Here is a 22,813-nt window from a genome sequence, read left to right as displayed (position 1 = left end):
GTGCACGTGCAAAATCGTATGTATGGATTTTAGGCCCCCCATACATTAGGCCGACTTGTCCTGAGGACAAGTTGGACGCAATTCCTCTTGAGCTCCCCTGGCAGCTCCCCGGGAGGACTCACCGACGATTTAGCAATTTATCGTAAAACTTCCAAGGAGCTGCAGGGGGGGAGGGGCAGGAGAATAAAAAAAATAAAAAAAAACATTCAAAAGAATGGGCAGCTGCTGATTGGTTGAGAGAGCTCTCAACGTCTTGGAACGTCCAGCCCACAGTTGACACTGAAGGCACTCACAGAGAGGGTTTGCACTTTGAGCACCTATGAACATCAACAGAGGGGCCGAATTCGCAGCTCTACGAATCGGCCCATAATGTGTTCTTTCATTTTCATCAATCCACAATGCCACAAGTGATAACTTCATCTCAGCATTATCGTATTAACAGACAGATGGCGACGAGGCACGTCCGGTTTGCGCTTCTGGAAAATAAAATCTCGGTTTATCAGGCCCCTCCGTTCAGGCCCACAACACAGCTCCCGGCCTAAGCTCCTAGGATCTCTGGACTGCAACTTATGGGAAAAAAATAATGAGAAACGAAAGATTGTTGACAAAACGCCAACATTTTTGCCCAGGAATGAAATCCCAAACTAGCGAGGGCGTAACTGCAGAACAGTCAGGATCAGCTAACACTCCGTCCCAAATCTCCGGGATTTGCAGAGCACAGTTCTGCATCTCTTCTAGGCACCGGAAAATGTTTTGGCCTTTTTGCTTCCCAGTCCCCATTAATTTTCCGGCAAAACAAAAAAAGTCTTCTATTTCCAGCGGGCCTTAGTCACCGAGTGAGCATTATGGCTCTGGCACAAAGATAAACAAAATTATTAGCGCCCTTGAGAGGCGTACAGAAGCATACATCACCGGTCATGTCTGCGGGGATCACAGTCACTACACGGTGCCTAATTAATCATGCTATATTTATTATGGTCGAGTCCTTTGTATGAGTTGCAAATGATATATAAATGCAGCCGCAACACCCGAATGTATGTTGTGCGGGGGGGGGGCATGGCCGATATCTCCTGTTATTACTTAAGCACTAAGAGCAGGCGCAGTATTTCCTGGTCCTACATGTGACACTGGAATGACTGGTAGCAAATGATAGGAGCGCCCCAGTCATTATAATCACACTGCATGCCCACCACGGTCACAGACGGGAACACAAGAAACCCCAGTGTTGACACTACTGCTTGGAGGTTTAGGACTCAGCAGAATCCTAAGTACCGGTGTATAACTACTAAGGGAACAACAGATGATTGTTATATTGAAAAGACCCTCCCTAGTGGCTCTAGGGGTCCTATGCAATTGTGCAGAGGTTTAATAACACCCCTGTACATACCATCAGGATTCAGACCGTCAGGATACTGCTGTAAGTACTCTGACTGTTAGGATCCTGACCACATCCCAAATAAATATGCCCCCATATAGTAATTAGTGCCTTAAAACAATGTATCACATGGCACTTCTTAGGGGGTAATGATGTTATGACGATTATAACAAACTTTATATTACATTGTGACGGATCACAATATTATCTTGTTGCTTCTGTGTTTCTTACCCTTCATAGTACTCCCTGATTATTGGAGTAACTGTGGGGAATTGTGCCATGTGTGCCCACCATGCCAGGGCCACAACTGCTACATCCCTGATAGTCTGTCACAACTTGATGTGGCTCAGGGCATTACCCACAAATTAAGGACGTTCCTGGGCGGGGACCGGAAGTAGGTTAAACTGCAGCACAGGGATGCTCCGCCTTATGGGCGTGTCAATTAAGTGTTTGCATATTCATATACCAGGCGGTTTTTCAGCATGCACAGACGCTGAAGGCAGCATTTGCATAAAGTTGCGATTAGTTGAACATTTGTGCCCACCACTAAGTGAGGCTCTAAGTGACTTTTTACTTTGCAGCGACATCAAAGACTAAAATTGCACTGAAAGCGGAAGAACCGGAGCTGGAATAATGTGGCGTTTGCAAGTGTTAAGGATTAGAGAGCTGCCTCCTCTGTTTTATCTCATTCCCCTCTGTAGGGTGAGGCAATAGCAGACATGTCACATCAACTGGGTTTATTCTCTCCTGTCACAGCCCTCTGCTCACTAAAACACATCCAGCTGTTCTACAGATTGAAGTCCGGCCCAAGGATAGAGCTGTTGGAAATGCCACTGTTATGGCCTGGTTCAGTTACCTGTTTGAAGTGTAAGGTTATCAAGGACTGGATATTAGATATAATGGTAAAACAGGGTATATTATGCCTTTAGGAGACTTAATATGTGTTAACAGAAACAGCTGAGAGAGTTGTGTGGAAGTAGCTGCTGTACCAGAGAGGGCTGCGCAGAAGAAGCTGCTGTACCAGGGAGAGCTGCGCAGAAGAAGCTGCTGTACCAGGGAGAGCTGCGCAGAAGAAGATGCTTTATCAGGGAGAGCTGCAGTGATTAGATACTGTACCAGAGAGAGCAGTGCAGAAGAAGTTGCGGTATCAGGGGGAGCTGCAGCAAATAGCTGCTGTACCAGAGAGCTGTACAGAAGAAGCTGCTGTACAGCGACAGCTGTGCAGAAGAAGCTGCTGTACCAGGAGAGCTGTGCAGAAGAAGTTGCTTTACCACGGAGAGCTGGAGAGAATAGCTGTTGTACCAGAGTGAGCGGTGTGGAAGAAGCTGTTGCGCCGAATAAGCTGCTGCACCAGGGAGAGCTGCACAGAAGAAGCTTCTGTACAAGAGAGAGCTGCAGAGAATAGCAGTTGTACCAGAGAAGGCTGTGCAGAAGATACTGTTGTACCAGGGAGAGCTGCACAGATAAAAATACTGTATCAGGGAGAGCTGCAGAGAATAGATGATTTACCAGATAGAGTTGTGTGGAAGAAGCTGCTATGCAAAAGAAGCTGTTGTGTTAGGGAGAGCTAAGCAGAAGATGCTGCAGTTCCAGAGAGAGCTTTGTGGAAGAAACTGCTGTACCAGGGAGAGTTGAGTAGAAGAAGTAGCTGAACTAGGGAGAGCTGCAGAGAATAGCTGCTCTATAGCTGATGCGCATAAGAAGCTGCTGTACCTGGGAGAGCTGAGCAGAAGAAGCTGCAGTACCAGAGAGCGCTTTACAGAATAAGTTGCTGTAGAGGAGGTGTGACCAGTGATGTGTGGGTGGAGCCAGTGCTGTGTGGGAAGGGCCAGATTTTTGTCAGAGTGTAAACCCCCAGGTAATAACTAGGTGCCCGAAATGCCATGTCCCATTAGCAGTCACACCCGTTCACTATCAACACAAATTTCTCTCTAAAATAAAGATCGCATAAAGCAGCTGTCGAACCACAAATCCCAGCACGATTTTCCACTCCGAGCCAACATATTACTTCTCTACTTTAGAATTAGCCCAGACTCATAACTGCTATGATGTAGGTTGAATAGTTCCAATTTGCATACCTCAAAAGGGGCGGAGCTTCAACCAAAGAGTAGGAGTGGCCATAGACGGGGGCTTATTTTGGCTCATTTTGACTTTTATACATTTTGTGGGGTACAGTATGCAAGTATGCAAGCCCCTTTCAATGCCACCTGAAACTTTGATGCCCGTGGGCTTAGTATGGGGGTTTAGGGTTATCCTAGCGCTTCTGAAGCAGCAAACCCCTACGGGTGTGAATTTCCACAAAGACTGTGAGATAGGCTGCAGTTCCCCCAAACAAAGACATGAACACAGCGAGTAAACAGAGCCAGCTAATGCCTATTTATCACTGTCACATCTATGTCCGAGGAGCTATTACTGTGAGTTTCTAAATAAATGTTTCCATAATTTGGGTTTATCTGTGCTGTAAATGCTGCACTGCCAGCTGCAGGGCAGGGAATAAATCTCTGTAAAGGGATATTACTCAGGAGTGTGCAGCTTGCAGTAATGCAGGAATTCCCCAGTTACATACCAGCATCAATCACATTCCTTGCATCACTCCCATCCTCAGGGTGATAATAGAATCCAGCAGGAAGAAACTCTGGCAAGGGAGGGGGGTGCATGGAGACCAGATCCCAACCCTTCCCCCACCCTCAGGCTAAAGGAGCACTTACAGGGCAAAGGTTAAAAAGTTCAATGGACTCTTGGGCCCACTTAGCAGTCTCTTCCGATTCCTTACCGAGTAAGCCCGATTGTAGTATGAAGAAAGGTAATGGAAGACTGCCATCTTGTGGTGATTTACTGGTAAGACAAGTAGGTTTGCTCTAGGAAGCCTCCCATTCACAATAATCAGAACTTCCTACTGGATGAACATCTGGCTGACACATGGTAGAAAACACATGGTTACAATGGTAGAAAGTAACATAAACAATTCTTCCCAACGTGCATTTATCAAAGTGGGGCTAAAAGCTTAAATGTAGTGCCTAGGTCTTAGGGACATCCTCACCCGTAAATTCAACCAAGCCCTCTTTCTACAGTAAAAGAAAACACACACATAACCACACATATAATGGAATTCATAATAATGGGAAAGATACACATTGGCCGATCTATCGATCCAACATGTGTACAGGGCCGTATTAGGGTACTGTGGTTTGCATGTATTTTTTTTTCAAATATATATATATATATATATATATTTAAGCTAAAGGTTTTGCGCATGGGAGTTGGGTAGTGCTGCAGCTTCACCAATCTGCCAATGTGACTAATCGTGCTGAGCATCAGGAGCCAAGGTACACTGGCTGCACAAGTGTGCAGTGCATTACTGGGAGTTGAGAGTCCCATGAGACTTTGCACAAGAGGTCAGAGGTTGAGAGGCTTGTGCTGAGATCTGCTTGGTGGAGCTCATCATATGCTTCTCAGGCCCATGGAGGACAGCAGCAGCGGCCTTGTCATGGGAGGGTTTTTAATCAGAGGCAGTGCTGAGCCCCCCCCCCCCCTTGCAGTTGACCAAGTTTATACTGCCTTTACTCTGTGTTTTGACAGTGTAATATTCTCCTGTGCAGTTTGCAGCCAGTTATGACAAGTGGGAGGGGGCCCCCTGTCTAAAGTGACCCGGGCCCCCCGAAGGCATAATCTGGCCCTGCCAATATATCTAAAGCAGGGGTCCTCAAACTATTTTGCTCTGTAACCCCATCAGAGAATAAAAATAATGACAGCATACCTCCCAACAGTCCCGATTTTATCCGGACAGTCCCGATTGTCAGGGCCTGTCCCGCTGTCCCACCCGCGGGCGGCAGTGTCCCGCGGTGTGGGGGGGCTGTTGGGAGTACCCCCTGTCAGCTGCTAAGCAGCGGGGAATAAATGCTGTGCGCATGCGCACAGCATCTATTCCCGCAGCCAGGGGGCTGGGGGCATGGCTAAAGGCTCACAGAGCCTCTGGGTCATGCCCCCATAGCGGCAAAATGGGGGCGTGGCCTCGCGTGGGAGCCGCGAGTATAGACCACGCCCCAAATTAGGCCACGCCCCCGAAAATTTTGGCGCGCCTCCGGCATGCAGCAGCAGCGTCCCGACTGATGAACTACTAAAGTTGGGAGGTATGTGACAGGACCCCAGCAAGTTACTGCAGAAGGTCATCACATCACATGTGTAGTCAGCACATACATGGCAGCAGTGTGGAGGCACAGTGATGGGAGGAGTCTGATATACCATAACCCATCACATCACATGTGTAGTCAGCAGACAGCACATACATGCCAGCATTATTTAGGCACAACATGATGGGAGGAGTCTAAAATAACAGACAACTGAACGGATTTTTCAGACTTCTTGACTCACTGACTGAGATTAGAAAAGTCATCAGCCTGATGGTCAGCAACATGGAGTCTCGACCCCACTTTGGGGTCCGGACTTTACAGTTTGAGAACCGCTGATCTAAAGATATAGCGGAAAATCGTGTTGTGTGTATGGGTGATCTGCTAACTGCCTGTACACCCGAACAGTAGCCGCCATTGATTGACAGCTCAGACAGGATGGATCAGCAGTGTGTATGGAGAACACGCTGACCGATCCGACGACAGATGTATCTGCAGATATATCTGCCAGTGTATACTCTGCTTGAAATATGTATCTCTGCTACATATTTGTGAAAAGTTACAAATAGTGAGGGCAGCTGTGCCGGGGCAGCGACAAATCAATCTAATCAGTCACAAATATAGATTCATTGAGTTATCATTTGAAATACAGCATTGCCATCAATTAGAGGGAGAGCTGTGCTGTTGAGTGCCAATTAAATAAATGGGAAAACCAGCGGCTGTGTGAGGAACAGATTTGTTTTCAACACTGCGAAAATGTAGAATAAAAGGAAAGAGTGATGTGAAAATATAGACAATACTCCTCTCCATACACCACCACTGTGCAAGCAGTGTAATGGGGCCTACACATGGGGAGATTTGTTGATGCTAGAACGCTCGGCAGGATCGCTCAGCACACAGCGATGTATCCGTATACTTGCTTACCTTTGGAGTCTCATCTCCAGGAGAAGCCTGAAGAGGAGACTCTCTGCAGCTATTCTGGGGGTGGGGATTGTCAGCATTAAGCCCCACCCCTATTAAGCCCCACCCCTATTAAGCCCCAGCCCTGTAAATTCTGTGATTCATGGCTCTTTGGCCGCGACATGCGTCATTTTAGCCTTGTCCCCTCCCAAAAGAGGGGTGGGGGCCAATGTGGGAAGGGGTTGCTAAATTCGGGAGGCTTGCCGACTCTTACATGGGGCCAGGAGGGGGACCTGATTTTCCGGAACTAGGTAGGTAACTACAGGGCTGCCGGGCCTTGGCAAAATTTTGGGGGTGTGGCATAATTGTGGGGGGCGTGGCCACCTCCCGCGATTAGGCCACGCGCCCAAACCATTTGGGGGCAGTGTAAAACACTTTAAAGTCAAGGCGGGAGTGTTATAAGGGCCACTGTCCAGTTATCCAGGAAGTTACATAAGTTTAGTGCATCTCTCAGAGCCGGCCTTAGGCATAGGCAAACTAGGCAATTGCCTAGGGCATTTGGAATGCCTAAGGGGCATCAGCAGCTTCCACTGATTAAAATGATATGTAGCATGCCTATATTCTGTGTGTGAGTGAGGCTGTATCTGCATTTTAATCATCGGAAGCTCCCTGTGTGTGCTGGTCATAACAATGCAAATAAGACGAATGTTCAGCAAAAAATGCACCCAACCTTAGCAGAACTGGCCAGGAGCTGCATGGCTTATTGAGTCAAGATGTATGAGGAAACATCTGAATCCAAGCAGAGGCAGAGGTCACAGTGTAATGCTGGCCACACATCAGACCAACTTCCGACCAACTTTTTTAAAACCTCCAACCATCCAACTTGACAGTCCAACTAAAACAGTTCCCCACACATCTAACCAACTTTTCTTTCAACCAGTAAACTTTTTTTTTTTTTTTTAGTCCAGCCAACTTCTGTCCAACTTCTGATGTCACAGAAGTAGGTGGACAGGTTCGGCCTACTTCTGTGTTTTTTTTATTTATTTTTTACATTTATTTAAATAAAACGGTTTAATTCCACCTTTATGTAGTAGACAGCATGTGAAAAGAGAAAGTAAATGAAAACTCTGCTTCACACACTAGACAATCTCAAAGTTACATGTATCTATTAAAATTGTTAAATGCAAATAATTTGTAACAATATTTCTCAGTGTTGCAACATAAGCCCCATACACACTTGTTTACCTTTTAAAAGATATTGCTCATTTTAGCCCTTCTAATACCCCTTTTACACCAAAATCCCTGGTCGAACCCTGGTCTTCAAACACAGGAGTATCCAGGGATGGACCCAGCTTCATACTCCACAGCACTTTGACCTAGGTCGGACCAGGGTCTGCTCTGTTTACACTGAACCTGGGTCAGGTTATGTGCATGTAAATGTGGACAGTTAACTCTCTGTAAACACAAGACCATGAAGTTTAACCCATAGAGAATCAAAATTTATCATGGTCATGGGTTCAATACCCACCATGGCCCTAACTGTGAGGTGTTTGTATATTCTCCGCCTACTTGCGTGGGTTTACTCTGGGTACTCCGGTTTCCTCCCACAATCCAAAAATATACTGGTAGGCTAATTGGCTTCCAACAAAAATTAACCCTAGAATGTCTGCGTGTGTGTATGTACATGTGGTAGGGAATATAGATTGTAAGCTCCACTGGGGCAGGGGCTGATGTGAATGTTCAACTATTCTGTGTAAAGCACTGCGGAATATGTGTGCGCTATATAAGAAACTGTTAATAAATAAGACCTCAGTGCTGTAAGGCAAAATTATTAACCATTACACTAACAGACTCTCCTCACAGCCTTATAATCTAATAAGAAAAAGATGCATACAGAGATACTATATTAGGCATGCAGTCATTTGTGTTAGTTACAGTCTTCTACTTCTTATTAATAATAATAGTGCACTGCGCAGGATGGTGACCTGCAGTACTTGTCCAGCAGAATTCTCCAGTTGCCTTTGCTTATGTGGATTATCCTTAAAGGTGCCATAATTAGACATACCACTGTCTGTCCTATATATATATATATATATATATATATATATATATATATATATATATATATATATATATATATATATATATATATATATATATATATATATATATGCTGAGTATAACAAGGCAGAGGCTGATAATAGGACAGAAGGGCTTATTACACATACAGGGATATTTAATAATCTTAATATTAGCAGATCATTTTTGTGGATACAGTAAGAAGACACAGATAATATGATTGCTTCTCATTTTCTCTACCTGACATGATGTGAGTTACACACTCTATTTGGATATATTACTGCATTAGTAATGTTGTGTAGACTCCTTACTCACTGGGAACAACACTGTAAGACCAGCACACATAGCGAATGAGCTCAAGCAGAATCTTTCCTCTCTATATTTAATTAATACACGACTATGGCGGTTCATCATTTTTGTATTACAAGTCCTGATTCAGATATTTTGCTACCAATGAGATGAAACATTCTCCAATACTGTATAATTTTATCTATAGAAACTGCAGCTGAAATGCAATATTTAGAGGAACTTCCAGAACTTGCCCTCATGCCAAAGGAGCTATGTCACATAGAACCTGTCCTTACATCAGAGGAGTATTTACACCTTATACTGAGGATACAGTTATACACATAATCTGTCTTTATACCATATATTGGAGTTTTGACACCAGCAATACATAGAACGTTTCTTTACACCATACAGTATATTGGAGTTATGGTACCAGCGATACATAGAGCCTGTCTTTATATCATACATAGTTTGGGCATTTTCTGTTGTGTCACTAAAACACATGGTTATGACAAAGTATCAGTAGAATACAGTATGTACCTTACACTGGGGGGAGAGGGGGACTCTGACTGCAGGAGGCTGCTCATTGCATGGCACACGGGGGGAGGCTGGAGGTGAGGGATGGGGGAGGCTGGAGGTGAGAGACTGGAGGTGAGGGATGGAAGAAGCAGCGCCAGATGGATAAGGAGGGGAGGGTGTTCCGCTGCCGGGGAACGGGTAAATGTCGGGGACCGGTGGAAGTTGTCGGTTGAGGTGAGAGAAGGGGGAAAGTCAGGCAGAGAGGGGTGAGAGAAGGGGGGGTCAGGTAGTTAATGCTCGCATGCCGGAGTTACCTGCTGGGAGGTATAGCAGCGAGTATACTACTGCAAAACCCCCGCCAGCAGCCCTCACCTTAGGGACACCGCTGGAGTCTTGTGCCCAGCAGCGGCAGGGAGAGGACCAGTGGCTGCGCAGTTATGAGAGCCCAGCAGGGCCGGGGATGAGAACAGGGCACCCGGCAGAAAGGACCAGCGGCGGCACAGTGATTAGACCTCGACTCCCGGCAGAGACAGGGAGAGCACCAGCGGAGTTAAGTGACCGAAGGGGGAGAACAGCCTGGAGGGGATCAGCCGGCTCTCCTTTAACAGTATAACAGCAGCAGAAGCTGCGGCGGACGGTACTCCAATGCTCTGAGGACATGCGGCGCGGGCAAGTGAGTCCACAGCAATCCAGTGCTCTCGGGCTGTGTCTCTTCTCCCCCGAAGCCACCCCGCTGTGACAAGAACCAGGTTTCCTCAGCGGTGCCGCATGCTGTAGCGAGCCCCTTGCCATTGCTACCTGATGGGGGACAGAGGGCCAGGCAGGATTGATTGCGGGTGCCGGTGCCAGTGTCACTGACACTGGCACCTCTCCTCCTGCTGCTGCTGGCACTGGACTCCACTGGTGACACAAGTAGGTGGACACTGCTGGTCAGTGTCCGCCTACTTATCGGGCAGTTGGAGGACAGTTCCCCCACACATCAGGGCGATCAGCTGGGAAAAATCAAACAGGTTTGATTTTTCCCAGCTAGTTGGAACGACCGTTTTTTTCCGTTTATCAGCGTTTTTAGCCGTGTGGGAGCAAACAGCTGATAATCGTTTGCTCCCACACACTAGAAAGATTATCATTCCAACCAGCCAAAAGTTGGAAGGTTGGAACGATATCTTTCTGATGTGTGGCCAGCATTAGCGGCTGTGCGAGTGCTGTCTGTGGGTGGGTTGGTTGTGCAATAGTGTTCGGCATATGTGTAAGGGGCATTATGTGTGTCATGTATAAATGCATTAATAATGTGCAACATATGTGTAAGGGGCATTATGTGTGTCATTATGTGTATGAAGGGCATTAATAAAGGTTGGCATATATGTAAGGGGCATTATGGTTATAAGGACATTAATAATGTGTGTCATGTGTAAGGGGCATTACTGTGTGGTATTATCAGGGGTGCCGAGAGAAAGGGGTAGGGGGTACAAATTACCCAGGCCAAAGTCTGATGGAAGGGCCCAGTGGGGGCCCCGGGTCCCCTCCCCTTAAGTGACAGCAGCAGCTGCAGCTCTTCTCCTCTGCCCAGCACACACTGCTTGTGCTGGGTGGCAGTGTGGCCGTGGAGGTGCTTAAAATACAATATTTTCTCAGGATTTTTTTTCTAAGGGTATAATGTGAGGAGTAATGTACATAAGGTAAAGTGGTACTACTGTGTGATGTAACGTGAATAAGGGACACCATCGCATGATATAATGTGAATAAAGTGGCACTACTGTGTGGCATAATTTGAATTGGGGGTACTATTGGGTGGCCATGCCCCTTCCCAGCAAGAACACACCCCTGTTTGGGCTGCGCACCGAATGTGTGCACTGTTTGTATTTAAATATTGCGGGTAGGAGCACCAAAATGATGACTGCTATGATGAGGGTTGATGGTGCTGGGAAAGGGGAGCAGGGTCAGAGGCGGAACTAGTGGCGGTGCTAGGGGGCACCAGCCAAAATCTTGCCTAGGGCGTCATTTAGGCTAGGGCCGGCTCTGCCATCTCTTATAGAGAGTTTATTCTTATAGACACTATAGGCCAATGTAATAGAGTTTTCCCATTTTTTAAAGCGGCAATCATTTGCATCGTAACATCCACCTGGTTTTTCAGTGTAAATGATTGGCGCTTTAAAAAAAATTGGGGAAACTCTCCCAAGATCTCTCACGTTCTGATTCTCTCACCCTATTACATTTGGTCCCATAATGTCGACAGGTTCTGAATGTCGATAATCAGAATATCAACATGGACGTTGGGTCGACATACCTTGGTTAAAAAAATGTCAACAATTCAGAATGACGATATTTAACATGTTGACACCAGAATGCTGAAATATGGATGTTCTGATTCTGTTGACCTTAATGTTGACTGAGTGTAGATCAGTAGGTCAAAAGTAATTAGGTCTACAGTCAATCGACCCCTGTTGGTCGACAGACACGAAAAAGGTCAATGTGGTCTAGGTCAACATGGTCAAAAGGCTGACACAAGCAAAAGGTTGACACAGGAAAGTCGTCACTCCTAGCTGGTTGCAGTCTAAATCACCACACTGCCGGTCGGAGGTTGCCGGGTACACTGAGAGGGAATCGGTACATCTGTCAGAATGAACTTAGGTCTACAGTCATTAGGTCGACCCCATTAGGTCGACTGGCTGGAAGGTTGACCTGATTTAAGGTCGACATGGGCCAAGGTCGACATGATTTAAGGTCGAATTTGCATAAAGGTTGACATAAGGAAGGTCGACTGGTCATAAGGTCGACATGGGTTTTTCACTGTTTTTTTATCCGAATGTCGACACAGTCGACATGGACACAGTTGGCAATGAGAATCGGACCCTCGCTTTGCTCGCAATGCATCGGGCACGGTGGCTTCGCTCGCCACAGCTTTAAGCATGAAATACCGCCTGTCGGCACATGTCGGCTCAAAAAACAGTGAAAAACCCCATGTCGACCTTATGACCAGTCGACCTTCCTCATGTCGACATTTATGCAAATTCGGCCTTAAGTCATGTCGACCTTGGCCCATGTCGACCTTAAGTCAGGTCGACCTTCCTGCCAGTCGACCTAGTGGGGTCAACCTAATGACTGTAGACCTAAGTTCATTCTAATAGATGACCGCTTCCCACTGAGAGATAGTGGCGGATAATGGCAGCGCAAGAGCTGTCTCTTGTTCCCGGAGAATATAATATATTGATGTCTTCTCTGCTCCTCAGTGCTCACATTTGCCTGACAATATATCGCTCGGCTAGTGCTGTATAATGAGTCACTTTTCCCATCTCCGCTTACCTTCCATCGAGTCACGACAACAATGGCCGCCATTTCAAGAGGCAATCACACTAAAAGGCGTTATTATGGTCTGCCGTAGAGTAAAGCGTTGCCAATTACCAGGACACGGCAATTCATACACAAAGTGTAGAATATTGTTACGGGGATTTATGTATACACCGCGGCTGGATGGAGTTAGCGTGTGCGGTGGTGGGTGGTGGTGCGAGTGTGTGTTGGGGGAGGGGTGGGGGGCATAGAACTATAAACCAAAGTAAGTAGTTCCTCGGGGCCACTAAGCAGATAACGACCAAGGCAAAGTGTTTTTGGGAAATGTTGAAATGCCAACATCAAGCAGTTTGCGTCGGCGTGCCTAGACACCGACCCATTGGGACTGTGTGTCAGAAATATTGTTAGCACTAGGCTACTCTTTCCTTTCTGTTGGCTCCACTGACGCATACACCACATGGCACATGGTCAGCAGGCGTGCCAGGGCCGAATACGGAACCAATCAGCTCAATCTGTAGTAGATAAATGTTACCTGAAAGCTGGTTGGCTGCTTTGAGCAACTGATCTACATCCTCTCGCTCCAAACTTGATACATGACGCTGACTGTGTGACACGTCCGCAACTGATGAGCCACTCCCCCTTATTACCTCCCTGGAACGCCCATAGAAATTGCAGGTATGTGTGTGTAATTTTAACCCCTTCCCGACATTTGACGTATATATACGTCATGGCCGGGATGTACTTCCCGACACATGACGTATATATACGTCATGACTTTAAACTGTCACCGCGTCTAGGGACGCGGTGACAGAGGGACGATGTCTGCTGTCCCTGACAGCAGACATGTCCCAGCATGCCCAGGGGGGCTCCCCCCCGTCGGCGATCGCTGCGATTGGCTGTTCAATGTGAACAACCAATCGCAGCGTTTTCCTGTGTTACCGGCGAATCAGACGCAAATCTGACGCTCGGTAACACAGGGATCAATCACCGCCGGGTGTGAGGGGGTCACCGGTGATGACCACACCTCACCCCACCTGCCCCCAAGGCTGTGATTGGTCCGACGGACCAATCACAGCCATGGCGCGTGATTTAAACTAACGGTGACTGCGCTGCAGACGCAATTCCGGTCTGGAATTGCGTGCAGAGCGGTCACCGACCAATCTGTCATGATATACATACCTGATCCTTGCCTGATACTTACCTGATCACCGCTGGTAGCGTGCTGCCAGCAGCTGGATGCTTCCTGGATCTTGTCACTTCCTGTGTGCTGCTGCAGTGTCATAGAGTGACAGATAGTGACAGATAGTGAGAGATAGTGACAGATAGTGACAGAGAGTGCTATATTTTGTGTCTGCTGCCCCCCCCCCTTTTGTGCTGATCAGTATATCTGTGCTGATCAGCAACTTTTTGGGGGTACAGGTTTTTTTTTTTTATATATATATATATATATATATATATATATATATATATATATATATACCTGTCAGTTGCACCAAAGGTTGTGCTGCCTGTGCAACTGACTGCTGCCCCCCCTGCTGCCCCCCCTTTTGTGCTGATCAGTATAAATTAACTGATCAGCAACTTTTTGGGGGTGCACCCACCATTCATTCCACCAGAATCTGAGCTGCAAAATCCAAAAATCACTCCTTCCCTTCTGAGTCCTGCCATGCACCCAACTGGTATTTTTTGGTCACATATGAGGCATTGCCATACTCGGGAGAAATTGGGGCACAGATTTTGGGGTGCTTTTTCTCCTTCATACCTTGTGAAAATGAAAAATTTTGAGCCAGAACTGCATTTTTGTGTAAAAAATGTAATTTTTCATTTGCACAGCCCAGTTGTATCAAAATTGGTGAAACCCCTGGGGGTTTGAAATGTACACTATACCCCTAGTTGAATTCCCTGAGGGGTGTAGTTTGCAAAATGGGGTCACTTGTGGGGGGGTTCCACTGTATTGGTGCTTCGGGGGTCTTGCTAATGCGACATAGCACCCACCAACATTCCACCAGAATCTGAGCTGCAAAATCCAAAAATCACTCCTTCCCTTCTGAGTCCTGCCATGCACCCAAATGGTCTTTTTTGGTCACATGTGAGGCATTGCCGTACTCGGGAGAAATTGGGGCACAGATTTTGGGGTGCTTTTTCTCCTTCATACCTTGTGAAAATGACAAATTTTGAGCCAGAACTGCCTTTTTGTGTAAAAAATGTAATTTTTCATTTGCACAGCCCAGTTGTATCAAAATTGGTGAAACCCCTGGGGGTTTGAAATGTACACTATACCCCTAGTTGAATTCCCTGAGGGGTGTAGTTTGCAAAATGGGGTCACTTGTGGGGGGGTTCCACTGTATTGGTGCTTCGGGGGTCTTGCTAATGCGACATAGCACCCACCAACATTCCACCAGAATCTGTGCTGCAAACCCCAAATATCACTCCTTCCCTTCTGAGTCATGCCATTTTTTGGTCACACATGAGGCATTGCCGTACTCGGGAGAAATTGGGGCACAGATTTTGGGGTGCTTTTTCTCCTTCATACCTTGTAAAAATGAAAAATTTTGAGCCAGAACTGCATTTTTGTGTAAAAAATTTAATTTTTCATTTGCACAGCCCAGTTGTATCAAAATTGGTGAAACCCCTGGGGGTTTGAAATGTACACTATACCCCTAGATGAATTCCCTGAGGGGTGTAGTTTGCAAAATGGGGTCAGTTGTGGGGGGGTTCCACTGTATTGGTGCTTGGGGGGTCTTGCTAATGCGACATAGCAACCACCAACATTCCACCAGAATCTGAGCTGCAAAATCCAAAAATCACTCCTTCCCTTCTGAGTCCTGCCATGCACCCAAATGGTATTTTTTGGTCACATGTGAGGCATTGCCGTACTCGGGAGAAATTGGGGCACAGATTTTGGGGTGCTTTGTCTCCTTCATTCCTTGTGAAAATGAAAAATTTGGAGCCAGAACTGCATTTTTGTGTAAAAAATGTAATTTTTCATTTGCACAGCCCAGTTGTATCAAAATTGGTGAAACCCCTGTGGGTTTGAAATGTACACTATACCCCTAGATGAATTCCCTGAGGGGTGTAGTTTGCAAAATGGGGTCACTTGTGGGGGGGTTCCACTGTATTGGTGCTTGGGGGGTCTTGCTAATGCGACATAGCACCCACCAACATTCCACCAGAATCTGAGCTGCAAAATCCAAAAATCACTCCTTCCCTTCTGAGTCCTGCCATGCACCCAAATGGTATTTTTTGGTCACATGTGAGGCATTGCCGTACTCAGGAGAAATTGGGGCACAGATTTTGGGGTGCTTTGTCTCCTTCATTCCTTGTGAAAATGAAAAATTTGGAGCCAGAACTGCATTTTTGTGTAAAAAATGTAATTTTTCATTTGCACAGCCCAGTTGTATCAAAATTGGTGAAACCCCTGGGGGTTTGAAATGTACACTATACCCCTAGATGAATTCCCTGAGGGGTGTAGTTTGCAAAATGGGGTCAGTTGTGGGGGGGTTCCACTGTATTGGTGCTTGGGGGGTCTTGCTAATGCGACATAGCACCCACCAACATTCCACCAGAATCTGAGCTGCAAAATCCAAAAATCACTCCTTCCCTTCTGAGTCCTGCCATGCACCCAAATGGTATTTTTTGGTCACATGTGAGGCATTGCCGTACTCGGGAGAAATTGGGGCACAGATTTTGGGGTGCTTTGTCTCCTTCATTCCTTGTGAAAATGAAAAATTTGGAGCCAGAACTGCATTTTTGTGTAAAAAATGTAATTTTTCATTTGCACAGCCCAGTTGTATCAAAATTGGTGAAACCCCTGTGGGTTTGAAATGTACACTATACCCCTAGATGAATTCCCTGAGGGGTGTAGTTTGCAAAATGGGGTCACTTGTGGGGGGGTTCCACTGTATTGGTGCTTGGGGGGTCTTGCTAATGCGACATAGCACCCACCAACATTCCACCAGAATCTGAGCTGCAAAATCCAAAAATCACTCCTTCCCTTCTGAGTCCTGCCATGCACCCAAATGGTATTTTTTGGTCACATGTGAAGCATTGCCGTACTCGGGAGAAATTGGGGCACAGATTTTGGGGTGCTTTGTCTCCTTCATTCCTTGTGAAAATGAAAAATTTTGAGCCAGAACTGCATTTTTGTGTAAAAAAATTAATTTTTCATTTTCACTGCCCAGTTGTACCACAATTGGTGAAACCCCTGGGGGTTTGAAATGTACACTATACCCCTAGATGAATTTTCTGAGGGGTGTAGTTTGCAAAATGGGGTCACTTGTGGGGGGGTTCCTAAATTTTAGCATCTTATGGTGCCTAGAAACCTACATGGTGCCTAAAAAATAATCTCATAAAAAGGAGGCTCCAAAATCAAGTAGGTGCTCCTTCTATTATGAAGCCTGTGGTTTGGTCAACGTGCACACTAGGGCCACATATAGGATATTTATGAAAACAAAAGAATTGGGGGAATCAATTTTTAGTCACATTTCTCTAGTAAAATCTACTGTGTTCCTTAGAAAAATGTATTAAAATTGCAAATCTGCAAAAAAAATGAAATTTTGAAATTTCACCTACACTTTGTTTTAATTCCTGTGAAACACCTAAAGGGTTAACAAACTTCCAAAATGCTGTTTTGAATACTGTGAGGGGTGCAGTTTTTGAAATGGCATCATTTATGGGGGTGTCTCACATACAAGTCCCTCAAAGTCACATCAGAACTGAACTGGTCCCTAAAAAAATCAGTGTTTGAAATTTTCTTGAAAATTTGAGAATTTGCTATTCATATTGTAAGCCTCCTAGTGTCCAAAAAAATTAAAAGGAAGTTGAAATAATGATGGAAACATAAAGTAGACATATGGTCTATGTTAGTTATTAACTATTTTGAGTGGTATGATTATTTGTCTCACAAGCAGAAAATTTAACATTTTGCAAATTGCTAAATTTTCCAATTTTTTACGACATTTTGGTATTTTTCACAAAAAAACACAGACTGTATCGACCCAAATTTACCACTAATTTGAAGTACAATGTGTCACGAGAAAACAATCTCAAAATCACTGGGATAAGTAAAAGCAAAAAAAAGTTATCCCCACTTAAGTGAGACATGTCAGATTTGAAAAAAAGGGCTCTGTCAGGAAGGCAAAAACTGGCTGTGTCAGGAAGGGGTTAATCTACACATTGACACACAAAAAACATGAAAAACTCATGCCGACATGTTCATGTGTTGACAAATTGTACGTTGACCTTTTGTCTGTGCTGACCCCCAGGTAAAAGGCAACTATGATTTAGTGTAGTGATGTAGTGCGGAGTGTAGGGGGGGGGGGCATTTAGTGTAGTGATGCAGTGCGGAGTATAGGGGACATTTAGTGTAGTGATGCAGTGCGGAGTATAGGGGACATTTAGTGTAGTGATGCAGTGCGGAGTATAAGGAATATTAAGTGTAATGATGTAGTGCAGAGTATAAGGTGCATATAGTGTAGTGATGTAGTGTGGAGAATAGGGTGTCTATAGTGTAGCGATGTAGTGCAGAGTATAAGTGGCATATAGGCCCTTATTCAGATCCGATCGCTGTACAAATTTGTTCTCAAAAGGGGCAAAACCATGTGCACTGCAGGTGGGGCAGATGAAACATGTGCAGAGAGAGTGTGGGTGTGTACTGCTACATCTGAGAGGAATCTTGCAAAAATTACTTATATCCAAATGTAGATGAGCCCCAAATAGGGTTACCACCTAGTCCCTTTAATTTCCGGACACATATTAATTACACAGGTTCTGTGGCTGGCTGACTTCAAGACTCCACTTCACCTGATTTTAAACTGCCACAGAACCTGTGTAATTAACATGTGTCCGGAATTAAAGGGACTAGGTGGTAACCCTAGCCCCAAAGCAGTTAGTAAGAGCTACTATACTTGGTAAAGTGCTGGGAAATGGCGCTGATGGTTCAGTGTAAATGTATCTGTCTCTCATTCATTTTTCCCCAAAAATATAACAGTGTAATGTGGGCTAGGTGACATAAGGGAGATTGCTAGACTAATGAGGGAGAGATGGAGATTGCTGCTATTTCAGGAAGTCTCCTGCACAATGCAGGAGGGGAGGTAACTATGATGTAACAAGTGGTGTGCGGTGGGGTGAGGCACAGCCTTTCCTGTCATACTAGCGCATATGCTGGTGTTTTGAATTGATAAAGAGTGTAATGTGGGCTAGATGACATGAGGGAGATTGGTAGACTAATATGGGAGAGAGGGAGATTGCTGTTATTTCAGGGAGTCTCCTGCAGAATGCAGGAGGGGAGGTAACTATGCAATGGATGGAAAGTGCTGATAGGTGGTCAAGAATTAGGTAGAGAAACATTAGGTACTTGTGAGTTATCTGGGCGTCCGATTTGGGTACTTACGATTTGCATGCGATTTGCATGCGATTTGCATGCGATATCGCATGCGATATCGCATGCGATTTACGATTTGCATGCGATTTAGCATGCGATTTGCATAAGATTTGCTATTCATTTCATTACCCCACTATCCCCAAAGTGTGTCTATCAACGTGAACCCGAAGCGTGGCGAGCGCAGCGAGCCCGCGAGGGGCGGCGGTACGCGTCCTCCGACCTTTTCATGCCCTACTATCCACTAGGGCGTGGAGTGAGAATAGAATAGTGTGGCGAGCGCAGCGAGCCACCGAGCCCGAAGCGTGGCGAGCGCAGCGAGCCCCGCGAGGGGACGCGGACACCTGTGAAGCCCGCAAGGGCACGCGGATACCTGTGAAGGTGTCCGCGTCCCCTCGCGGGGCTCGCTGCGCTCGCCACGCTTCGGGCTCGGTGGCTCGCTGCGCTTGCCACACTATTCTATTCTCACTCCACGCCCTAGTGGATAGTAGGGCATGAAAAGGTCGGAGGACACGTACCGCCGCCCCTCGCGGGCTCGCTGCGCTCGCCACGCTTCGGGTTCACGTTGATAGACACACTTTGGGGATAGTGGGGTAATGAAATGAATAGCAAATCTTATGCAAATCGCATGCTAAATCGCATGCAAATCGCAAATCGCATGCGATATCGCATGCGATATCGCATGCGATCTAGTACCAAAATCGGACGCCCAGATAACTCACAAGTACCAAACATTATATTTGTATGTAAGAGATACATGAAAGGTAATAATAACTACCTCATAACTGGACGATAAAGGTTTAAGTACATCTGCTGCAACATCATCAAGAAGAGGATCCAGTGACATTTTTCACATGAAAAAAACTAAAAAAAGACACCAAATCTGACCAAAAAAATGACAACAAAATAATATACTGTAAAACCAAAAATATTATATTAATTCCTTAATATCGATTTCAGCTGTTTATCTTGGTTGCACCTGGGAATATATTTCCATACCTATTAGTGTTCCTGTTTTACATGTACGCATGTTTTATTTAGAAACATAGGGGGGGAATTTACTAAGATGCGATTTCTATTTCACATGGGATGTTCCTATGGGAAACCAATCAGATCCTATCTATTATATTTAGAAGATGCTAAATAAATATATATCAATGGACAAAATCTTGCTATAAAATCTACCAAGACCATTCTATTGAGTATGAGTTGAATCATTTTACAAATTGAGAGGACTTATTTCCTTATTTATTGAACCACCCCTAGTACACAACAGTAACATTGTTAATATACAAGTACGGGCAGTACGGATGGTGTAATGTTTAGCGTTACTGCCTCACAGCGCTGAGGTCATGGGTTCAATTCTCCCCGTTCTTGAGTGGGTTTCCTCCGGGTACTCCGGTTTCCTCCAAGAATCCAAAAATATACTGGCAGGCTAATTGGCTCCCAACAAATTAACCCTAGAATGTCTGTGTGCGTGTACATGTGGTAGGGAATATAAATTGTAAGCTCCACTGGGGCAGGGACTGATGTGAATGTTTAAAATATACTCTGTAAAGCGCTGCAGAATTAGTGTGCGCTATATAAGAAACTGTAAATAAATTAAATATACGATGAACTGCACCCCCACTGGCAAACCTAAACAATTGTGGAAAATATATCATATTAAAGCAGGTAAATAGGTGATGTAAACATTTAATTAGACATTCCTCATATAGACTTCTTCGGACATACTGAACAGTTCCTAATGACACAGCTAAGGTCCTGACATGCCATAGAAGAGAATAAAAGCAACCTAGGTCTGGTCTGGTGTGTAGAAAGGTTCTTCTCCGGTTGTAAATAGAGAACAGCCATGTCCAGACAGCCATTCTTTCTGCTTGTCACAAACTAATTGTTGTGTCTGGAACTTGCAGTCTCAAGTTACTGCCACTGGGGGCAGTGCTGAGTAAGGCAGGTTGGACACCTTCGTGGAGGCTTCATAGGTCAGGACCTGGTTGTTGGAACATAATAAATGAGGTGCCTGAGCAATAGAACAGATGTAGCTTCATAATAAACTACCAGGCAGTATTTAAGGACATCTCACCAAGGCTTTGTGTTGGTGGCCTAGTGGTCAGAAAGGAACAATGTTTCAGGGGTTCCTCATGGGGCAACGTGGAGTTTTGATTTACATGTACACTGTCTGCTTCCTGTTATATTCTTTTAGAATGCCCATAATTTAGGTAAGTCTATAACCACGCATCACACCCAGTGGCGTAACTATAGAGGGCGCAGGGGGTGCAACTGCTATGGGGCCCGGTGGTTTGGGGGGCCCGAGGACCCAGCAGGCTATCCCCTGCACCCTCTTGAACTTTTATTTTTTCATTCTCTTTTGAAAATTATGCTGAGTGCACCCCTACACGCCAGCAGCCGGGGCTCCTCCCCACCTTACCTTTCTTCTTGCTTCCGGGTACCAGTACGCGGGTGCACTGCAGGATACCCAGCAGTACCCAGTCATCGCTGGCTGCAGCGATGACCCGGAGACAGGAGGTCCTCGGCAGCGATGACCTGGAGAATAGGAGGTACGGCGGCAGCACAGGAGTCCTGGCGGCGGCGATAACCAGGGGAGGAGGAGGCCTGGCTGCAGCGATGACCCAGAGAAGAGGAGGCTGGCAGCAGCAATGACCCAGGCAGCAGAAGTTGCGGTGGCAGCGCAGGAGTCCTGGCGGCGGCGGTGACCAGGGGAGCAAGCGACCCAGCGGCAGCAGTGCGCAGGGATGCAGGAGATATTGAGGTAAGCGAGGAAGCTAGCGACCCAGCAGCGGCATGGAACGGGTCTCCGTTCAGCTCAATATGTCTCAGTGTCACCTCATCGCCCCCATACATTAGTGAGAAATGAGCCGGATTGGGGGATTGGGAATATTAAACATGTTTAAAATTAAACAATTCTTCCATCTTGGCCAAATAGTGTTCCCCTATAGTCATATATTGTCCCCAAATATTGTCACAAACTCCACGTGACAAAGTAGAAAAACATTAAGAACTTATTTTCTCAATAAAAGGAAATAATAGCACCAGAGATTAAGTTTTGTATGAATTAAATGTTTTATTACCAGTCAACAACAGGATATACCTATAGGTAATTCTGCGCTAGATATTACGTATAAATCCTGTATGAATAAATATATATTATATGATACAGGCCAAATAAACATTCATAACATAGCCAATCAATTCACCAGGAAGAAGTGACATCAGCAAGGCAGGAATGATGTCACTATCTTATCAAGAATAGAGTTTACTAGGTTAATCCGCACTGTGTGTAGGTAATAGATATGTACTGTATGTGTGTGTGTGTGTGTGAGTGAGTGTGCACACAAGATAGATAGATAGATAGATAGATAGATAGATAGATAGATATATAGATAGATAGATACAAAGTCAGGTACTTGTGTATTATCACGCCTTGAGCCTTTCCCCAGGCTGAGTATACAATTTTAATATCGTGTCGCATCGCATGCCATTATAATGGCATGCGATGCGACGCGATCATGCCCGATTTGGGTTTATTCCCATGTTAAATGCCCAATTTTTAATTGTATACCCACCCTGATGGGTAATGAGTATGTTAAATGCCCCCCCATTGTTAACGCCACCCCACTATCAACGCCAACCCGAAGCGTACCGAGCGCAGCGAGGGGCGGCGGTACGCGTCCTCCGACCTTTTCATACCCCCACTATCCACGTTGGCGTGGAGTTGATTTCATATAGTGTGGCGAGTGCAGCGAGCCACCGAGCCCAAAGCGTGGCGAGCGCAGTGAGCCCCGCGAGGGGACGCAGAATATATGTGAAGTCATCTGCGTCCCCTCGCCACGCTTCGGGCAC

The sequence above is a fragment of the Crinia signifera genome, chromosome 9, assembly GCF_055691185.1.
Source record: "Crinia signifera chromosome 9, ASM5569118v1, whole genome shotgun sequence".
In the NCBI taxonomy this organism is placed as follows: Eukaryota; Metazoa; Chordata; class Amphibia; order Anura; family Myobatrachidae; genus Crinia; species Crinia signifera.
This window is presented reverse-complemented; position numbering follows the sequence as displayed.